The sequence below is a fragment of the Zootoca vivipara genome, chromosome 14 (assembly GCF_965207765.1).
Source record: "Zootoca vivipara chromosome 14, rZooViv2.hap1.1, whole genome shotgun sequence".
Taxonomy (NCBI): domain Eukaryota; kingdom Metazoa; phylum Chordata; class Lepidosauria; order Squamata; family Lacertidae; genus Zootoca; species Zootoca vivipara.
Window position 1 is genome coordinate 38,652,231 of NC_142597.1, and position 22,349 is coordinate 38,674,579.

A 22,349-nucleotide genomic window follows, 5' to 3' on the forward strand; every position below is an offset into this window, starting at 1 on the left:
TAGGCATCTTTCAACAAATATTTTCAGCAAATAAATAAACACCATGTTGTATTTGTATGCATCCTTGAGCATTTTAATGCTGTAAATTGGCCTTTGCCAAGCTGGTGCATTCCAGTTGTTTTGGATGAAAGCTAGAGTTCAGAAACATCTGGAGGGCACCAGGTTGGAGAATACTGTCCTAAATAAATAAAAGCCAGGCACAATATTAATTAAATACCTTTTCTTTAAAGGGTATGGGGTTGCCGTTTGCTTGGGATTTCCCCCCCCCCCCCCAGATTTTTTTAGTTTTACCTTTTTCTCCCTCCTCCCTCTTTCCCCTCTACAGATGAGCCCTGAAAAGCGTCTTTATTCAGTTTGACTGTTGCTATTATGTGGCTAGGCATTCAATAATAGTTGTGATTTATGATATGTGTATGGCCTTTGTTGTTCTTTCTTCTGCCATCTATCAGAGAGGGAGAAGCCTGGCTTGATAATTCTTGGCAAATAGCTTTTTCAGTTTAGAATGTCAGCTGTCACGCTGTCGGGAGAGGTTATTTCTCTCATATATGGCAGCCATCGCGATCCTGTTTCTTTACTGTGGATGGTTGATAAGGAGTACTTGCTGCGCTTCCTGGAAAAGTGTGTTGCACGGTAACCCTGCTTGGCGTATGTGCTTTTAAAGCTCGACTGGAATTGTGCTTCCAGTGGTGTAATATCACTCTATTCAGGTAGGATAGAACCCTTGTTCATGAAGGCCACATCAGCACTACACCTTTAAATACCTCTTCTACCACTTGTAAGAGTCATTCTCCCCCCGCCCCAGCAAAGGATCCTGGGAAGTGTATTTTGTTAAGGGTGCTGACAACAACAACAACAACAACAACAACAACAACAACAACAACTTGTTGCTGGTAACCCCAGCCACTCTGGGCAGTTTCTAACATAAAGAGACAAAACAAAACATCAAACATTAGCAGGGCTGCCTTCAGATGTCTACGGAGAGTTGTATAATTGTTTAACTCTTTGACATCTGATCGGAGGGCATTCCACAGGGTGGGTACCACTACCAAGAAGGCCCTCTGCCTGGTTCCCTGTAACTTCACTTCTCACAATTAAGGAACCGCCAGAAGGCCCTTGGAACTTGGACCTCACTATCGAAGTTGAACCTATACAAATGTGCTTATACATGATCAAGCTTTCCTTAGCACCTCAGCCCTTGCTCCCCCCCCCCCGCAAGCCCACCTGAGGGGAGAGATGAGGGCGGATATTGCAGTCATTAACATTCGTTAACAGTCATCAACAGGTTTACCACTCCTATCACCCCATCACCCATTCCCATCACCTCCCCCCCCCCCCTGAATATACATAAGGGTCTGGTTACTTCTGTTTCAGTGTATCTGAAGAAGTGTGCATGCACACGAAAGCTCTTACCAAAATTAAAACTTATTTGGTCTTTAAGGTGCTACTGAAGGAATTTTTAAATTTTGTTTCGACTCAGACCAACACGGCTACCTACCTGTAACTATACAAATACTGAAATTGTTATGGATGAATGCAGTTAATATTGTTTGCAACCATTTTTAAAATAAACTATTTAATGAAATGCTCCTTCGGGTATACAAGGCCGAGCTTGTTTCCCAGGATTCCTTGGACGGGGGAGAGAATCCATGACAATAGGCTGGAACTCTTCTATTCTGATATCTACTGACCTGTGTTCAGAGAATGTGTGATGCAATCCCCCCTACATCCAGTCTGAAGTGGGACAGTCCAGGACAGGTTTTCCACTGCATCAGCTCCTAAGGCAAAACCTTACGTTTCCTGCTGTTTTTCTTTTCCAGCCAACTTCATTGGCTTAGGTATCTCTCCCCCCCCCAATCCACGTTTTCTCTTGGTTTGAAAATAGCAAAACAAATCTCCCAAACATTGCCCTGCTGTTTTGCAAAGTATGTGCTTATTAGATAAACTTTGGGTACAATAAAAAGCCGCTTTCATATTTTTTTGGGAAGCTTGAGAGCCTAATTGAAGACAGACCATTAGTCCCAAATGAGACTAAGAGTATTGGCAGGAGAGGAGAGCAATTATGCTAAGGGTTGGTGTGGCCTGTCCCTCCCTTCTCCCTCTCCCCTCCTTATTAGCTATTTGTGGTAACGTATCAAAAACTCATTTGGATGTGGCATGCATTTCTGACATGCACTTGTGCTCTGCATGCTAAACGATTAGTTCTGCTGCAGACGGAGAAGGGATCATCCTTCGGTTATTCCCCTGGGTCTGTATAAGGCCACATCCGCACTATCCATTTAAAGCACTGTGATACCACTTCAGACAGTCACAGCTTCCCTCCAAAGAATCCTAGGAACTGTAGTTTCATTAAGGGTGCTGAGAGTTGTTAAGATACCCCCTATTTCCTTCACAGAGCTACAATTCCCAGAGCAAGATAACAATCAGTCCCTCTTCCCAGGGAACTCTTGAGAACTGTATTTCCATGAGGGGAATAGAGGGGGTCTCCTAACAACTTTCAGCACCCTTAATGAAACTGTAGCTCCCAGGTTTCTTTGGGGGAAGCAACAACTGTTAAAATGGCATAGGAGCTTTTAAGTATGGGCTCTGCAAATATGGACTCTGTTTCCTGACACTGCCTCTCTCTGAACCACTTCATCTTCCAGCTTTCTTTTCTTGATCTCTCCCATTGCTCAGCCACTACCCTTGTTGGCCAGCTGCCTTTTCCAGGGCCCTCCCTCCTCTTTCCCATTATTTATTAGGATCTGAGCAATTCAGCCACAGCCTGTGGCAGCTTCCTATGTTTCATTTTGAGAACTGGACCATATTGACACCATATATTCAAAGCACTTTGATCCTACTTCAACCTTCATGGCTTCCCCCCAGGAATCCTGGGGTCTGTAGTTTAAGAGTGCTGAAAATTGTTAGGACCCGCCCCCCGCCCCCCGGCTATGATTCCCAGAGTTTTTGAGGAAGAGGGACTGACATGCCAAATCAACATGTAAGAACAAATCTTCCATGCCCCAAACTTTTGTATGGCTTTGATTATGTGGATGAATTGAGTTTTGTGGCCTTGTAGATACATAGGTAGCTAGACAATTGGTCCATCTAGCTCAGTATTTCGTACACTGGCTGGCAGCAACTCTCCAAGTTTCCATACAGGGGACATTCTCAACCCTATTTGGAGATTCTGAGAACTGAGGCCTGCAAAGGAGGGCTTTATCAGTGAGCTATGGCCCTTCCCTTAGGAACATAGTTAGCTGCTGCCTTGTAACAAGTCAAGACCACTGGTCTATCTAGTTCAGTATTATTGACACTGGCTAGCAGAGCCTTTCCAACATTTCAGGTAAGCATCTTTCCCTCGCCCTACCTGGAGATTTTGGGGATTGACCCCGGGACCTTCTGCATGCAAAGGCAGGTGTTCTACCACTGAGCTCCCGCTCTCCCCAGCTGTGACTATGCTACTGACATACTTAAAGTACGCTGTGATTTCAAGCGAAAGACTGAAGTGACACCACTCAGCAGCTCCTGGAGCGCTGCAGGTTTAATAGCTCTGGGTACGGGAGAGTGGTGACGAGACCCGGCAGCGCGACAGCAATTGACTTTTAATCCACTCCTCCGTACCAGCTTTCCTTTCCGATTCCTCTCGGGTTCAGCAGGATGCCAGCACGTGTTAGATTAGACAGAGACATGGTGCAGAAGCCTCTTCTGTTGCCATGTGACTTGGAAGCTTTCAAATGCCGACTCGAGGCGGGCAGGTAAGCAGGTCCACAATCGTCTGAGAGGCTGCATTTCGCTGAGAAGGCCCACTTGGTTTGCGAGGAGGGCGAATAGGTTGTATAGCCTTTGAATGGGGGAGAGAACTTTTTTTTTTTTGCTATAAAGTTCAAGGCTGGGAAGATTACGCTGTTGTGGTGTAGTGGTTAAGAGTGCCGGCTCCACCATGAAGCTCAGTGAGTGTCCTTGGGCTCTTGGAACAGAGCCATGTAGAATAATAGAATTGTAGAGTTGGAAGGTACACCAATGGTCATCTAGTCCACTGTGGTCTAAACCACTGAGCCTCTTGGGGTTGCCAATCAGAAGGTTGTTGGTTCGAATCCCCACAACGGGGTGAGCTCCCGTTGCTCTGTCCCAGCTCCTGCCAACCTAGCAGTTCGAAAGCACGTCAAAGTGCAAGTAGATAAATAGGTACCACTACAGCAGGAAGGTAAATGGTGTTTCTGTGCACTCTGGCTTCTGTCCCGTTGGACGAGAAGTGGTTTAGTCATGCTGGCCTCATGACCTGGAAAGCTGTCTGTGGACAATCGCCGGCTCCCTCGGCCTGAAAGTGAGATGAGCGCCGCAACCCCATAGTCAACTTTGACTGGACTTAACCGTCCGGGGGTCATTTACCTTTTTACCTATTGCAAGAATCTAAACTAAAGCATCCATGCTGCCTTGAACTTTTTGGTGGAAAGGTGGGCCTGAAATGTGATAGAACACCAATTAATTAATTAATTAATTAATTAATTTCAGTCCAAGGGCTTCGTTACCTCATGAGCTGCTTCCAGGGGCAGCAGGTCAGCAGTAGGGAGGTCCAGAAGTGAAAATGAGCAAAGCAAGAAATGTACCCCTAACTTTGTACAAAAGGCTACATTCCAAACATGGCAAGGCCAGAGGTTTCTATAAACACACATCCTAGGAAGCAAGGCAGTGTTGCAGTTCAAGGCTGCTTGTTTGTTTGTTTATTAAAGTTATATCCTGTCCTTTGTTCAATAGGGGCACATGGTGGCAAACACATCTATAAAAATAAAACATATTTAGGACATATTTGGAAACTCTTTTTTAAAAAAACCCATCTAAAACAAATTCAAAGCTAGATATAACCAAACTAAACGTCTGAATGGGCCTGTTGAAGCAGAAAACCTTTTCAGCCGGTAATGGTGCCTAATGTTCCAGTGTTCCAAAGTGCAGGTGCTGCTACACTAAAGGAACAACCTGTACCGAATGGACATTGCATGGCACTTGCAATAGGGCACAATCAGCAGACTGAAGTGACTAAATTGGCCTGTATGGGGTAAGGCGTTGGTTGACGCTGCCAAGGTGCTGGAGCCCCTGCAACAGATGAAGGATGGTGTTGTGTGCTGGCCTTTGGCCTATCAGGTGCTCGAGGAAAACCAAACCAACGTAGCACGATTCCCCTGTAGTGGCCTTTCCTCTTCCCTATCAGCCACAGTGGGGATGGTCAATTCTTCTGCATCCCTGTGCCATGTGTGATTGGGTTGTTCAGGCAAACCTGCATTGCCCACCTGCAGGGGAAGCCGCAGTCTGTGTCTCTATGGGTGACTCACTTCTGTGGACCTTTCTTCTTCCAGACAGGAATTATGCCCAGGGCAGTGATGATTCACACACAAATCTAGAAGGAGGAAGGGCTTGTCTGGGGAAATATTTCCCTTATACAGTGGTGCCTCACTAGACGAATTTAATTCGTTCCACGGGTTTTTTCTTATAACGAAAAATTCGTTTAGTGAATCCCATAGGAATGCATTGAAATTTTTTTGCCCATAGGAACGCATTAATTGAATTTCAATGCATTCCTATGGGAAACTGCGATTCACTAGACGAATTTTTCATAAAATGAATTCGTCTAGCGAGACAACCTCCGCTCGAAAAATCCTTTCGTTAAGTGGGAATTTCGTTAAGCAGGGCATTTGTTAAGCGAGGCACCACTTCAGCCTAATAATAAAACTTCCAAGGTGCAAGGCTGTTGCAGGGTTCCAATTTTAATTTGGAAGCAATGTGTATTTTTCACATGGGAAAATCCAGACCCCAGTATGTGAAGCTTGTTTAGAGCTTCATATCTGTAAGATGTTGCTAATTTTCTTTCATCCCCAAGATGGGGATGAATTTTGCACCCAAATAAATGAATCCAGGATTCTAACAACAACAAAGGGAGCCAGCGTGGTGCCCTCCAGGAGTAGTTGGGCTCCAGTTCCCATGAGCCCTAGCCAGTATGGCCGGTTGGTAGGGATGATGGGAGTTGGAGTCCAACAACATCTGGAGAGCACCACCTGGGCTTCCCTAACCTATGATAATAACTACGGGGGTGATTATTTTCACCAACCAGCTTCAAACTGTGCTTTATGATCTTTTTTGGTCAGTCCCCAGCATTTCATAGCTAATGAGCTGTTTCAGAAGAAGATACAAATGTGGTTTAGCCAAACAAACCATAGCATATTGTTATGCCAAAACTGTCCTGTTGTGCATTAGAACATCCATTCAGCGGTATTTTACTTAGCTGAAATCCAGCTTTTGCTGTGCAGAATATTAATGATCAGTGTGAGATTTATTTTTTACATTTTCAAATTTGACAAATACCATTCCAGTACTGGCATTTTTAATGCCGCGACAATGAAACTGGATTCTACCAATGAGCTTAAAGAAATAATAAAGATTCCTTGGTTTGTGACTGTCTCTTAAAACATAAAAAAGTGTGGGAGCAATCGTCTAATACAAGCATATAAACAGAAGACTTGGACCTTTCTTTTTTTACTGTGTGCTGTTACAAAGTACTTCAGTTTACAATGCTAACAACTTTTAAAATCAATTCTTCCTGGAGATAACTGATTTATTAGACGACTACTCTTCTGCAGGCAAAGTAATCGCAATTAACAAACAAAGCGGTGTGCAGCAGCTATCGTACTGAGCAATAAATCTTCCAGCATTGGGAGACTCCTTTAATAGGCTTTGAAAGGAAAGCTGAGCGTGCAAGCTGATGTGTGCCTCAAAGAGAGAGCTGTTCAAATGTAACGGGGAAACTTGGTCTCGCATGCCCTCCGCTCTGTTCTTACTTTCTTTCGTTCCTGGGAAGAGGAGATCTGTTGCACACAGCATTTCCACTGGTGTAACTGTTGTGCTGGATCACAGAGGCCTTTTGTGGAAGTGGACAAGAGAATGTTGGATTCAGTCTTGTGGTTTGTTTAGGGGCAGCCAGTCTGGTGCCATAGCTCAGTGGTAGAGCATTTGCTTTGCATGCAGAAGGTCTCAGGTTCAATCCCTAGCAGCTCCAGGTAGGACTGGGAGAGACCTCCGTCTGGAGTCCCGGAGAGCCTCTGCCGGCCAGTGTAGGCAGTACTGCACCAGATGGACCACTGGTTTGATTCAGTACAAGGCAGGTTCTATGTTCCTAACTATTGGCCCCTGTACGCTTTTTAAGTTCATGTTTCTGCAGTCCGTCAGTAGGTGAACCCAAGCCATGCACCCCTTGAAAAGTAGTGTTTTTTAAAAATAAAAAGATGTGGCTGTTTACAAATTATTTTCTCAGTTTACTTGTCATTTAGTCTTTCGATGGTGCAGGACAGGTGTGGAATTTATTATCTCTGTGTTGGATTAATTCATTTGTGGCAGGGGTGGTGGTGTATTGTATTCTTCACGCTGCTTTTTACCTCCAGTGTAGGCTATTTCAAGTTGGAGGACGGGGTCTCTTGGTTCCCTTGTTTGCACAACCCCATAGGTTTGGCTTCCAAGTTCCTTGCTTCCCCCTGACATTGTCTGTGCTTCAATAAACTCTTGCTCCAAAGGACCAGTTAGCATGGTTTTCAGCAATGGGGGATTATTCCTTGCTGGGTTTTGAAAAAATGATCCGAATGGAACTGACGTTGGTATCTGTGTAACATCTGTGACATTACACATTTACTTAGGTTTCTACAGGACTTGAGGACTGTTTTGATTGGTGGTGCTTTAACTGCCATCACTCCCCCTCCCCACTTTCTTGCCACCCTCTTCTCTGGAAGCTGAACTCTCTTGCTGGGAGGATTTATAGGGATGTGCTTCTTAAGTGTGCAGGAAGAAAAATCTGCTACACGGAAACAGCAGTATATATTACTAATCTGATTCAGACGGTTCGAAACAGCATGTGGTACAGTCCTTTGGAGACTGTGCTGCATGACAATGCAAGTGAGAAGTCGATTGAAGAATTGTAGAGTTGGGAAGGTACCCTGAAAATCATCTAGTCCAACTCCCTGCAGTGCAGGAACATGGTTAATAAAAGGCGAAAGATTTCTATGACCTGAAGAGAAACCAGAGTATGAGCTGTGCAGGAATATGCAGCTGTCCCGTGTGGGGATTGAACCTGCAACCTTGGTGTTATCAGCACCATTCTCTAACATAGCTGCCAAGTTATCCCTTTTTTTAAGGGATTTTCCCTTATGCTGAATAGGCTTCCTCGCGAGAAAAGGGAAAACTTGGCAGCTATGTTCTCTAACCAACTGCACCTTTCCCTAACACTCTCTGTATGTAGAAGATAAGCCTCAAATCCTTTTCTGTGTTGCACTTAATTTATACATTCCTGGAACTTTTTTCTTAAAAAAACGAAGAAAAAACCAGCCAATCTTGGAGAAGGTGCACACATTCAGTCTTCTCTTGCCTAGAAAGATGTTCTGAAGTGGTACCGTCTTGGGAGACTATATCACATTATTTTCCTGAAAGCTTGAATCAGCTCATGGATTCTGTGTTGAAAGGAATCAAAATTAACTGGTAGTCATTATTACATGGGATGCTCAAAGGCACAGGAGCACCTGCTTCGCTGCCAGACAGGGCTGTTGGGAGGGAGGCTACTCAGGAGGAAGGATCTACCCAGGAAAAGGGAGAAGACCCAGCTGCAAGCCATCATCCTGCTGCAGGCTATGACCAGGTAGAGGTCACTGTGATCTGCAAGGAAGCCCTAATAACTGTATTGGAGCCTGCAGATGCCCACCTCTCATTGGTGCTAATAATGGCTTTCTTTGTGGTGGCCCCTAACTTGTGGACTAATCTCCCCTTGGTTATCAGGTGGGTGCCAATGGTTGGGCACTTTTGCCAGCAATGAAAAACAAGCCTCTTCCCTCAATCTTTCCCAGACAGTTAATAGCTGCTCCTGGCCCCTCTGGCTACTATCATTGATGCTGATAACTTCCATTGTTACATTTTGTTCTGTGTTCTTGTTTTTGTTGCTATGTAAAGTGCTTTGGTTTTTTTTTAAAAAAAAACGAATATTGGAATACAGGTGATATTAATAAATAAGTATGCAAGCCCCCTCAGTCTCCTCTAGACTTTTGCTAGGGTGATGGCTCCCTCCAGAGCTCATTCATTTACCTGCTTCAACTGCATTTGTTTCTTTGGCTCCAGCCTCCACGCTCAGGGCTATTTGTGGGCGTCAAGTTACTTGAAGGACCATCATCACCCAGGCGAACCTGCCCATTCTGGGTCCTAGCAGCTGTCCAGTAGTGATGCTAGGCTGTACTTTATAAACCAGGGGTAGGCAACCTAAGGCCCATGGGCCGGATGTGGCCCAATCACCTTCTCAATCCAGCCCATGGACGGTCCGGGAACCAGTGTGTTTTTATATGAGTAGAATGTGTGCTTTTATTTAAAATGCATCTCTGGCTTATTTGTGGGGCATAGGAATTCATTCATATATATTTTTTCAAAATATAGTCTGGCCCACCACCATAGCTGCCAAGTTTTCCCTTTTCTCGCGAGGAAGCCTATTCAGCATAAGGGAAAATCCCTTTAAAAAAGGGATAACTTGGCAGCTATGCCCACCACATGATCTGAGGGACAGTGGCTGAAAAAGGTTGCTGGCCCCTGTTATAAACCATAGTTTGCTTGTTTGGAGCACACGCTTTGGTTTGGCGCCTGCACTACAGTTAGGACAAACCATGGCTTGGCAGTTGTGTCTAAACAAGCCTTTTTAGTAAGGTTGGGTTGTAGCCAAATAAGTTCTACTCCGAGTAGGCACATTTAAATGAATGACCCTATGCCAGTCATGCCCATTTATTTCCAGGTGGCTCTTCTGAGAATGACTGGTGTTAGATAGAACCTGCATGCTCAGGTTATTCAGTATTTAAGCTATTGTCTGCTCTGCTTTCCCTATTCAGATCTTGGGTATTATCCCCATTGCTTCTTGTTCAGGAGTCAAAATGAGCCTGGCTGCTGGCTGGACATGGATGGGAACTTGCAGCATGCCAACTTGCCCAGCAGTGGCTTGGCTCAGATTGAGAGCCTACATAGTAGTTGGAACCTCTGCTCCTTCCTGGCTGTCAACTGGACCATGACAAAAGCAGGCATTTACACAGACTTTCTCCTCCTCTTGAGTAGTCTTATAAGATTAGTAGCCCCAGTGCATCTAGCAAGTTACTTTGCCAGCAGTGCCATAGTTCCTGTTTGGCTTTGCTGCAGTTCTGGGATCTGGCTGTGAGCCTGGGCAACTGTCACCAAACCCTCCAGAGTTGCAGCTTTTGAATGCTGGGGCCTGAAGGCTCTGCAGGAATATTGGGTCCCTTGGGGTCATGGGCAGTGCTTGGGCTCGCTAGGAAGGGAAGTGTCCCTACTTCTCTCCCTTCAGGGTCGGTTTCGAGGTCTTCTGGGTATGGCCAGAGCCTGATAGCTCTTCCCAGGCAGTGAAGAGATTCTCTGGCCAAGCCTGTTTATAAGAAACGGTAATAATAACACAAGTGTGGAGGAGCAACCTTGCATCTCTGGGCCTTTTCTGAGTGCTCGTCGGGGTCTCTTCAGATGAAAAGCTCATCTTTGTGGAAAAAACCAATTGGAGTGTTGCACAGACATTGGTTTCTCTCGGGCGATTAAGGGAAGACTTGCTCATCAGTGGCTGATTGCTGCAAGCATCCGTATTATGTAGATGAAATTAATCAAGGCTAAGGGTTAAAGTTTTTCCATTTGTTCAGGTTTTTTCTTCTTCTTTGAGAAATCATCTGGAGTAGTTTGGCAGGGAGGAAAATTGCTTTAAACGTTGTTATTTCTCTCTTCCCCCTCCCCCTCCCCCTTTCCTTCTGAAGTTTCCCAGTCTTAGTAGAACAAGGTCTAGATTCTTAGCAGCCGCGTTGATTGGACAAGGCCATTATGAAGCTGGTCCTTGCCATTCTGATGATTAGAAGCAGCTGGGTGTTTTAACGTGTCCGGTTGCCACACTGTGCAGGTCGCCAGTGCTTCTGGTGGGGAGGGCTATGGATGTGGAAGAGGGGAATGCATTAGGAGCAGGATGAACATGGGAACTTATGCTGATCTTCTACCACGTCACACTATATTTATCCATCAACTCAGTCTTGTCTACTCTGACTGGCAGCTGTTCTTAAGCAGAGGTATTTTGCATCTCTTAGTCCACTCGGCTGGGGAGAGGAACATAGGAAGGCAGACTATTGATTCATCTATCTCAGTACTGTCTACACCAGGCATCCCCAAACTGCGGCCCTCCAGATGTTTTGGCCTACAACTCCCATGATCCCTAGCTAAGAGGACCAGTGGTCGGGGGAGATGGGAATTGTAGTCCAAAACATCTGGAGGGCCGAAGTTTGGGGATGCCTGGTCTACACTGACTAGCAGCAGCTCTCTAGGGCTGCAGAATATATTTTTTTGCATTAAACCATGAACCATAGCAGAATACAACAAAATACCTACATAAAAATTCACAAGTTGCAATTAAAATTCATCCATAAAATGTATGCATAACCCTAGAACAAACAGAACTTACAGAGCAGATAAGCATTACTGTTACAAAAAGGTGACGGCTAGAAATTGTGTCAATGGTGCATTTTACACTTTCATGTCTTCAAGGCTCCATGGCACTTTATAGCGATGGGATTCAGGGTTTGATGCAGGATCCTTCTCAACCCTGCCTGGAGCAACTGGGGGTCAAACTTGGGACTTTCTACATGCAAAGCACAAGCTCCACCACTGAGCTATTATTGCCAGCACCCTTCTCCTCAAGGAGCTGTGATGATGAATGGTTGGCAGTGGCAAAGTGGGCAAGACAAACATGACTTAGGAAAGCAGGGCCAGTTTGGAAGGAGCAGCTTGACAGATGGCAGGAGTCTTGCTCTAGGCAGAGAAAGTGACATGGGTGAAGATGATGGAAATGGGAGTTTAGGAAAATAAACACACATGGCCACGAGTAGAGAATCCCATCAGCTGCCTAGAGCAGAACATGGTACAAAGTAGGTACACAGGAGGGGATGCACTTGGGCACAAGGAGTTGAAGAACTGGAACAGCAGGGGAGCGAGACCTTTTCTGGCTGGTGGGCCAGATTCTTATATTCCTCCCCCCCCCCCGTGGGTCAAATTTGACAGGTGGGTGGGGCCACACACTAGTCAGTCACATGCTGTGCTGTGCTTTGAAGTCCCAATTGTTGGGACTTCAAAGCATAGTGTGTGGCTGTTTGAAAGCCCCTTTGCAAGCAAACTCATACTGCTTCTTCCAGCCACTAGAAGCTGAAATATGGAGATGGAGATACAGAATACGTTAAGGTGTCTGTGGCAGTTGTTAAGGGGGGGGATGCATGTTTACTAGAAGCCCAAAACATTTGTTGTCTTCTGAGACAGTAGTGTGTACATTTCAATACACTGTTGATCACCAAGCTTTGACTTCTTGCCTTAGTGTGCAGGCTGAGAAGCTTCAATGCATTTTTATTCTGCATCAAGAGCACCTTGCTTAGCGTCGGTTCCTGGCCTCTGTACATGTTTCGGCAGACTGACACTAAATAAAAATAAAATAGTTTTAAAGGTAGCAGTCATTATTGCTTTCCACGGCACAGAGCATTTTGATCTCATTTGGGTCTACTGAACATCTGGAGAACTGGACAGAAGAATCACTGGTTGCAAGCAAGCAGCAGCCAGTTCTCATTATTTTCAACTAGCACATTTAGATTTTTTTAAAAAATGTTCTAAATGTTTTTAGATTGTTTTTAAATTACTTTTAAATGTTTAAAACATATTTTTTTAAATTTTATTTCAAATAGTATTGTTTTAACATTGTGATGGTTGCCTGAATGGGGTCCTTTGGGAGGAAGGAATACAGATTTAACAAATGGGCACAAGTGGATTTTTTATTTTTTATTTTTTTTAATAATGGCTATTGTTAAGAAATGTTATGAATATTGCCAGCAAGTTGAAGAAATTCCAGACGTTGGAAATCCTTGTTCCTCACTGTCTTTTGTATTCTGCTATGAGAGCACCGGTAATTCATTTACAAGTTCACTTTTCCCATTAGGGAAGTTGTGTTTTAATCAGATGTAACGTTGTATTCTGAATCCAGAGCACAGTGGAGTATGTAATGTAACTGCATGTACAGATGGTGATTTCTGCTCCCTTCCCCTCTCATCACTTATAAATATATTTAGAAGACACAAGCACCCATGAAGGATGAAATGTCAAAAGTTGAGATTAAATGTATGAGGCAGAATACTTCTCACTAATATTTCTCTCTCTCTCTCAAATATATGATCTGCATGAAGGGAAGGCATGGGTGTGTGTGCGCACGGAATTAGCTTTAGGTCTAATTAGTTTCCTCTGAAGTTTAAATTAATTTTGGCAATTTGTGATGCAGATTAAAACACTTTACACCTTTTTAGTTCCCCAGACAAGCCCTGTCAAACTGAAGTGCTGGGGAAGTGAAGGCTCAGCAAATGTCATGGTTAGTGGAACTGAGATACCAGAAGCTCCCCAACTTTTTTCGGCCTTGAGTCCTTCAGTATTGGGAATGTCCTGAACTCCCCCTCCCCCCTTTTGGCAGGCAAAATCAGAGTCTAGTTTGAAACTGATTCTAAGCCAGAATCAAGGTAAGGGTGGTTCAGTTTTGCGAAGAGTAGTGAATGAGAGACACTTCTTTTTCCAATCTCCTCCCCTGGCTGCTGAAATTAAAGATGGGTTGTTTGTTTGGCCAGCTCAAAGTAGTAAAACTTCCTCGCTCATATTTGGCTAAATAGAAATTTCAAAGAATTTTCAAGGTAGCAGTACTACTCATCATCTTCAACCAGCTTCAGTGGTTCTGAATAAACCTTGTTATCCTCTTTGTCTTTTGCCACAGGAAAGCAGTATCAATATGATATTATTTCAAAGGATTATATAAAGATCTTTTTAACCTAATATTTCAAACTGTCGGTAGTCACCAGTGGCTTTTTTGTCTCCTTGAAGCCCAAGTCATGATGCTCGCTTTGATGTTCATGTTGGGTGACTATAGCTGATGAAGATCGCAGTGACTGAGGCGCTGAGGTCAGAGAACAGCAGAGAAGAGATCTCAATGCCGCTGAATGAGGGCACTGATCTATTCTGACCCTGCACACAGAAAGCTAGCTCCCCCCCCCTCACATGCTTGTTGTTTTTTTTACATGTGTGGAGGGAATGGGTTATTGATTGATTGAGAGTTCCCCCTTCAGTCTGAAGGTGTTCAGGCCTGGAACCAGATTGTTTGTCTTCTGTCAATGGGACTGCCACTCTGGGCTCGGCCTTGCTTCTCACGCTCGAGGAGGTTGTAATGTATATGGTTTGATTGATTTGTGCCGCGGCTGCGACGTTAACATGATCGGGATCCTGTCCTCAGATGAGGGGCTTGGACTCCGGGCCTATTCCAGCTGTCTGATCCCATTGTTCTCTGCGTAGCGGGTTGCTAGGGGCAACCTGGACCACTGACTCCGAAATTCTGTCAGTAAGTTTCCAACTGCCAGGCGAGATGAGAGAGTTGAGCTCTTCAGCTGGCGGCTGGGAGGAGTAATGTGAGTTAGCAGTGGAGATCAGGCCGTACGTAGCTCAATGGTAGAGCATGTCCTCTGCATGCAGAAGGTCTTGGGTTCACCATCTGGTATTTCCAGGTAGGGTTGGGAAAGACTTGTGTCACTGCCGGTTGGAACTTGCAGCCCTACATGCAATCTTCAGACTCCCATCTCCCAGCGTGGCCAGGGGATGATGGGAGTTGTAGTCCAGTGCCACAGGTTCGCCTCCTCTGGGGTTAGATAGTTGCCGACAGCTAATAATTTGCCTCTTGTGGCCAGAGGTGGGCCTTCCCTGCAGCAGGGCGATTCCACCTGCTTCACGTGATATGATAATGGTGCATGCTCATTCACCCGAGAGATTGGGTTCCGTTGCCTGGAGAGTTCACTTCCTGGTTCACATGGAGAAGTCATTTTCAGTGGAGCTCAGCGATGGAAGTGCACAGCTGTGCTGTGCCCCAAACAATTTTTTCACCCGGGGAAATCGCCCCTGTGGCCACCCCCCCCATGCTACGTCACTGGTATAGGCTGCCTCTTTTTAGAGGACTTCTAGGGTGTGTGGGTGTCCTCTTTTACAGGTGACTCTCTTCAATTTGAAGGTGTCTCCTCTTTGAAGGGCTGGCCAGTCCGAGTCCGGTTTAAATACAAGGAACCGTAATAAAGGGAGCAGTGGCCTTGGAGTTCCCTGTCAACAGTTAGCCCCTCATTACATGATTATTTGCTGCTATGATGAAAATGTGTTGTTTAAATTACAGTGATTAATTCTAAACGTGTATCTATACTTCTAAGCATATGCAAATTCTGTGCAAAACCTGACTCTCTTATTTTTATTTTTATTTTGCATAAGCAGCCACCCTAATAAGAACGTATTTGAATGATTAAGGCTGGAATGCAAGGAAGCTGTTTCATGTGTTGACTTTATTTATAAATGAAAAAAATCACCATACTTTACCTTGCCTCCCCCACCTCCTCTCTGTTGGTGACACCTCCTTATCTCAGATTCAGAACAAAGTCAAAAGGTTGAAATGTTCACGGAGGGCTTGGGTTTGTGGCATCACTCGGTGGCATGGTGCTGCGTGGTGGCCGTGGTTTGCACTCGGGGAAAAGGAGGAGAGCGCTGACATCTGCTTAAGCCTGTCATGGTGGAAAGAATTGCTAAGGCAACAAATGACTTTTATTCCCTCATAGAGGAGAACATGTATAACGAAGCAATTGAACTGTCTTTTTAGGAAAACATAGATTGCCACAGTGAGACTTAATTTTGTGCTTTCTGTTTTTTTGCACCAAAGAGCTGCTTTCTGAAACAATTTCCTGCCTCGCAATGCATCTCCAAGCATTAAAATGTTGTTGCTGTGCGTTTCCTTGTCATTACCAATATTTCTCTGACCAAAGTCACTGAGGCAAAGTGATCTCCCCCCAGCTTCCCCCCTTCCTTCTCTGTTTCCGAAAGGAAGTCACTTTCCTTCCTCCCCTTCTTTCGTTTTTTGAGATGTTGCATATCAAATTGATAATTGCATATGTGTACACACACACACACACACACACACACACAAACACACTTCAGAATAATTGCCTCTTCCCCTCCTTTCCCCTGTGTTCTCTCTCCCCCCCTCCCCTGTGACACTAAATGCTTGGCCCCATATTAAATCAAACATTGGCGTGCAAAAGGCCCCCTGACAGGCCTGCAAATGCTTTAGTTACAAGGCTGCTTCAGCCAGTTCTTATTTGTAAATGACAATTTTCTACAGCAAAATATATGCTTGGACTTCAATTGTAGAGCCGTGGATTGCAGCCAGGAGAGGAATAATTGAATTTTAATGCTGCTCGGTTTTAGGGTGATTTTATTTAAAATAGAGTGAATTAAGTCACTGAAAGATAGTTAGGCTTGCAGTTTGGGGAAAGGGGGTGAACATTTGAAATTGGACTGGTGTTTAATTTGTTCCATGTTCTGCCTGGGGTTCTTTGGGGAGGCATGGGTTGTGTATGGCAATATTGAAAATCTAAGAAGGCTTTTGATCATGGCTAGATCCCAACATGTAATTCTGTCCCTTGTTGTCCCAATTCGGTATTATTATTTTTCAGATATTAGGGGTAGATGCAGTGTTAGGACTGTGAGAATGTCCTGGGGCTTGATGCTTGCTGGAAGTCTTTCCCATCAATCTCAGGTGCACAGAGCCTGGCTCTGGCACTGGTTTTTGAAAGGTTCTCTGCACATGCACAGAGGCACCAACTATGTTCACACATAGCACTAGAGCAGGCATGTCAAACCTGCGGCCCTCCAGATGTTTTGGCCTACAACTCCCATGATCCCTAGCTAGCAGGACCAGTGGTTGGGGAAGATGGGAATTGTAGTCCAAAACATCTGGAGGGCCGCAGGTTTGACATGCCTGCACTAGAGCAATGTTTGGCGCTCCATGGAATTGGGCTCACATGCTCTGCCTTCCCCTCTCTTCCATGCAACTCAAGGAAAACTTAGGGTGGGGTAGGGGGAATGAATCCTTGCTTCCAATAAGCTCTGATAATAGTATCAATGCACACCCCTTCTATCCAAGCAGGGCATCTTTGGTCCCATGGCTGCTGATGCACTTGTACAGCTGGTGGATTTTCTGCTTCCTGTCCTCCACCAACTCCCTTCCTCCAACCTCTGGTTGTCCTTCAAGCTCTGTGGAGGAAGGAGGGCATAGTCATTAAAGGGAAAGTGGTCTCTTGCATCTCCCCCTGTGTGTGTGCTTGTGCTTTGGTGGGGGGAAATGAGCCTCCAGTTCTCTCCTCTCATGCCAGAAGATCTCATGCCACAGCCTCCAGCTCCTCCTTCCATCACCAGGTCAGGATCGTATATTGTGGTACTGACTGCTGCAACTTTTGTTCTTTGTGAAATGGTTTGCACCCTGGCTTCTTGTCTTTACTTGTATGTGCCTAGAGCTTACAACTTCCTTTTAGTAAGCCACTGTCTTCCAGGCCATCTTGGTATGTCAGCAGCTTTTTGATAAATACACACTCTTTCCTTTCCTTAGCTCTGTTTGGGATTTTCTTTCTCTCTTTTTGGCTGCTGCACTGGAGGGGAATATGATTATGGGGACTCCCAAGAATATATAGGGGGCCATATGGAGTTTAACTGAAGTTGTTAGCTCAGTAACTAGGGCTGACATCTGATTTAAAAAATAGTCATTTAATCAAATTATTTTAATCAATTTAAATCTGCATAAATCTGCATTAAGCTGTCTCAAGTAGGAGGGAAAAATGTTTTTAGATTGTGCATATATATTCCACAGTACGTGCCATCCTAAGAGAGGCATTCCCTCCTCGGTGAGATGGAATGAGGAATCCCTCTTCTAAGATGGTACCTGCCATTCACAGCTTTAATTAGTATTAGTTAAATTAATGAACTTTTAAAAAGTTGTCACCCAATTTTATTAGGGATGCCTTTTTAGTCTGTTAAATGGGGTTTTGTTTGATTAATTCTAACCAATTAGTTAAAGGTTGCAGCCCTGTTCTTTCTGCCTCTTATTGAACACTATCAGTTTGTTCTGCAAGGTCAGAATTTGCCTGGAATCTTAACTGGCTTTTTGGTGTACTTGGGTGTGTGTCCATCATTGGAAAGTAAAGTTGCCAAGTATGACAGGTACAGTACATTTTCAGCACTTTTCACTTTAAAATATACATAAGAAGGGCCCAATTTGTAGAAAAATCGAGCTCATAAATATCCCTATGCATGGTTGCTTGTGGAAAGTAAAGGTTGGCTCCAGATAGGCAGGAAAAAACTGTAAAAAGTATTATGCCCCCTTCATTGAGACCATTGAAATGCTCCTAGTGGGAACTATATAATACATGCTTCCTTCCTTCTTATTTTCCTGGGCTGGTAAACTTTGTAGACTTAATTGCAAGTTTGGTTTACCGGTAATTGGAATTTGTTGAAAACTGCATGCATGTCTTCTCTATATAATGTTATGTGAAAATTTAACTGGAGTATCAGAGTTGTGCCTTAGAGTAGATGTGGAGCCAGAATGCCAGGCCAAGTTATCCAGGAAAGGCTTTTATTACCCAGACAAGTTCTAGCCTAAACAGGAAGTCTTTAGAATCCTTGATGTTGAGGAGAGCCAGTGGACACTTGGAGTGTTAGGAGTCAAACCCATTCTTGGGGATTTGTCAGTGCCCAGTGTCCATATTATAGCCTTGGAGGCTCATCCCACCACAGAGCCATGGGTTCTTGATTCTAGGCCTTCCCACTGCTGAGATTGGGCATGCCTCCCAATTGGACATAGAGAGTGGGGCTTCAGATCTTTGCGTACCCAGTTCACGGCTACCCTCAGTTCTTGGTTTTCCTTGCAGTCTGTTTCCTGTGCTGACAGGAGAACCAGTCTACAAATTGCCATTCTTTTTAGATTTAAATCAGAATACATTTCTAATATTATGATAAAAGCAAAATGCATGGGTAGGTTCAAGAAAAACAGAAGAAATCTTTGGACCTGTTGATGCAGGCAATAATCCTGGGACAGCAACCTTTTGGCCCATCACTGGGTTTTTGGAGCCAAGGACAAAGGGTAGTGTAGTTTCCTCCCAGAAAGTTGAAGGTAGTGAATCAGAACCAGCGTTGCTTGTGGTATGCACCTCACCCAGCTATTTCAAATAAGCTTACAAAAGTTTAGGAACAACAACAATAACAACAACAACTTGCTATCTGTGGTTCCCTGCTGGTAGGCCAGGCTAAGAAAAACATTGCCTTCTAGCATGCAGATTGGCATTGGAGAGTTGAAGTGATCCCTCCTTCCCTCATGATCTAGCTTTGTATTCCTTCCTCTGTGGACAACCAAGTAGGCTGGTGGAGGACGAATGGAGACATCTGTCCATCCTCCACCATCACATGCAGTGCTTTACATTCATAGGTGATGGAAGCACGTTGAACCTTCTTGTGGGGGGGTCAGAGCTCACCCAGACCTCCATGCTCTGGTTCCTTGCAAATTTGTCAGGGTGTGACTGTGGTATGACTCGTTGTCCCTTACCTGAAAGCTCTTGTGTTCAGCACTGGGGTGCTGGGGTTACAGCGTGTGTGTATTCTCCTTGTCCTGTAAACCCTTTTCTGACTCCTGAAGTGAAGAGCATCCTCAGCTCAGCTAGGGAAAGTTTGTGAGCTTCTGTCGCAGCTAATGTCTTCTAGCAGCACTGTTTGCAGCCAAGGCGTAATTTTCCCCTTGTTACTTCTCCTCTTGAATGCCTCCCACTCTGAGCTGCCTAAGCCACACACAACACGATCTCACTAAAATTAGTTTTTAATTGATCCTCAGAGTAACAGAATGCTCCCGCGTGCAGCGTAAGTCACAACACATTTGCTGCTGTGGCCAAAAGGCACTCCGAGTTGTTTTGGACACCTGTTAAGATTTTTTAAGGCAAATCTTTTGTGATCTCGGGTGAAGTCTTTATTGTTCTTTCCAACCTGCTCTATTCTTTCCCTCCTGCCTCGACAAACTTGGAAGCTCTTTGTGGTCTGTGCACAGTCATGCGTGTGGCTTCTGCAGAGCGGCATTTTGGAAGCGGCGGAGGCTTCAAAGAGCCATGCAGCAGCCCCTGTCCTCAGCCTTTGTGCCTTGAGGGCCCTCCCCTTGGTTCTCTTTTGACCACTGTCTGAACAACATGATGAGGAACTGTCTTTAGAAGTTTTTCCTCTCCTCACAAATATTCTTCAGAAAATAATTTACTGGTACCTCAGTTTTAATCCATTTTCGTCTCCTGTATGTAGTCCCTTCAGCATTCAAAAAAAGGTGAGAGAGTGTTGGGATTAGAGAGTTGTATCCAAATATATTCTACTTTGAATAGGCCCAAGTTAGTCATGTCCATTAATTTCAGTGGGTTTAATCTTAGCAGGACCAACACTGGAGACAACTTGGAGAGTTTCCCCTCAAAATTTATGTTTTACCTTAGCTTAATGCAGGCATCCCCAAACTGTGGCCCTCCAGATGTTTTGGCCTACAACTCCCATGATCCCTAGCTAACAGGACCAGTAGTCAGGGATGGTGGGAATTGTAGTCCAAAACATCTGGAGGGGCAAAGTTTGGGGATACCTGGCTTAATGGACCTTATCCATTGTGTAAGTAACTATACAGGCTTCTCTCTCTCTCTCTCCCTCTCCCTCTTCTCCCAGTGTTAGAAACTGAGATATGAAAGCTAGGAGCTAAATGGCACCTTAAACCTAGGTTATGGGCGCAACAACGGAATGTCTAGGTGTGCTTTTTTATAGCAAGAATACAAAGCTGAAAATGAATGAACTGCAGCTAAAATATGACGTTCATTTTTCACGTGCTCTAGTCCTTCCCCTTCCCAACTCCCTAATATTCTTAAGAGGGTCTCTTCTTCAGTCTACAAAGAGTAGCTGGAAGTGGGGAGGCAAAAAAGGTCCTCCTTTCCCTCCACTCTGCAGTTTTAATCTGAAATCTTAGGCGCAGTACTGTGCCCAGAGCTCGGAAACTGCTTGCACTGATTAAATTCCCTGTTGCAAAATGTGCTTAGAACAATGGGAGTTTCAAACACTGTATATCCCTCTTGTGGTTTTCAAAAGCTGCTAAAAGTATGTCTGCCCACCCATGTCCATCTTACAGGCAGTGCTCTGGGTCCCCTCTGTTGGCTAGCATTTGTGCAGCACTTTGAATATACTGACTACTTTTGACAGGGCTTTCTGCCATTTTTGGATGTCTGAGTATAAAACATGTGCAACAAGGAGAATATTCATTATTGTACCTGTCATCTCTTACCTGTAGTCTGATATGGCATTGTGCATTTTACGACCTCGTTCGCACTTCATTCTACTGCATGTATGGACCAGCCCATTGTCAGAATTAGTAATGTGTAGCAGTCAAGAGTACTGACGGACTGAGTTCAAATTCTTGCTCAGCCAAGAAGCTCACTGGCCATCTGCTAATGTGCTTCATAGTTGTTGTAGTAATAAAAAAAAGTGGGCACTCATGCTGATAATTCCCAGGCTGTGCGCTGGAGCACACCGATGTGACATGAGAAGGTTTGAAGTGCATGTTGAAAAATTAAACCGTGGCTCCTGTATGGGGCAAACTGTGGTCAAGTCCAGATGTTTTGGGACTGCAGCTCCCATCACCCCTGACTATTGACTATCCTGTCCCAGGAACATCTAAAGGCCACAGGCCCCCATCCCTACCATATCAGATGTGCCTGTTGTCCTGTATCCCGTTTTTGAGCAGGGAAGCCTGTGTCGCATTGCTCTTTTCATTCCTTCAGAGTCACACCTGTACTACAGCTGACATTTCTAAGAGATTCTTAGAAGGATATGCTGGGAGACAGAGTGAATGGTTATATCCAGCATTCTTTTTTTCCCTTTTTCCTTTCTAAAAGTAGGCCTGGCTGTTATTACTCTGGGAGTGGATTTGAGAAACTGAATTTGTAGCTTAATAATTGTCATGAGCGGCCTCTGGGACCTTTTAGGCCAAAAGATGGGATTTAAATGTTTTAAATTCAAAAATATATTTATCAAGAGAGGTGTTCCTTCAGGTTTTAATCCAGGGAGGGGAAACCTGTTCCAGGTATTTAAAATTGATGAGGCACCCATCCTGAGCAACTTGGGGAGCAGTTGGTACACAAGTGTTGATTTGTTTTCAAGTTATGAAAATTGTTGGAGGCGGCCGATGTGTTTGTGTGGTGGGGAGGGGGACTTCTTTTGAGGCAGCAGCCACGCTACAGGAACTGTTCGAAACTTGGCAGCAACTTATTTTTGGTTTTGGTTTTTATATGGAGGTGAGGTAGTGGGGGTGAGGGAGCTTTCTCAAAATGAAAATGCTTATTAAAAGAAAATACCCAGTGGGCACTGGGGTTGGTGGCTGCCTAAACCCAGCCATCAAA

At 44.6% G+C, this 22,349-nt stretch overlaps 1 protein-coding gene across 24 annotated transcripts in view; it reads left to right on the forward strand.

The window, feature by feature from the left end:
• Nucleotides 1-22,349, forward strand: part of MSI2 (musashi RNA binding protein 2) — a 396,739-nt gene that overhangs the window by 99,247 nt on the left and 275,143 nt on the right. The window lies entirely within an intron of this gene.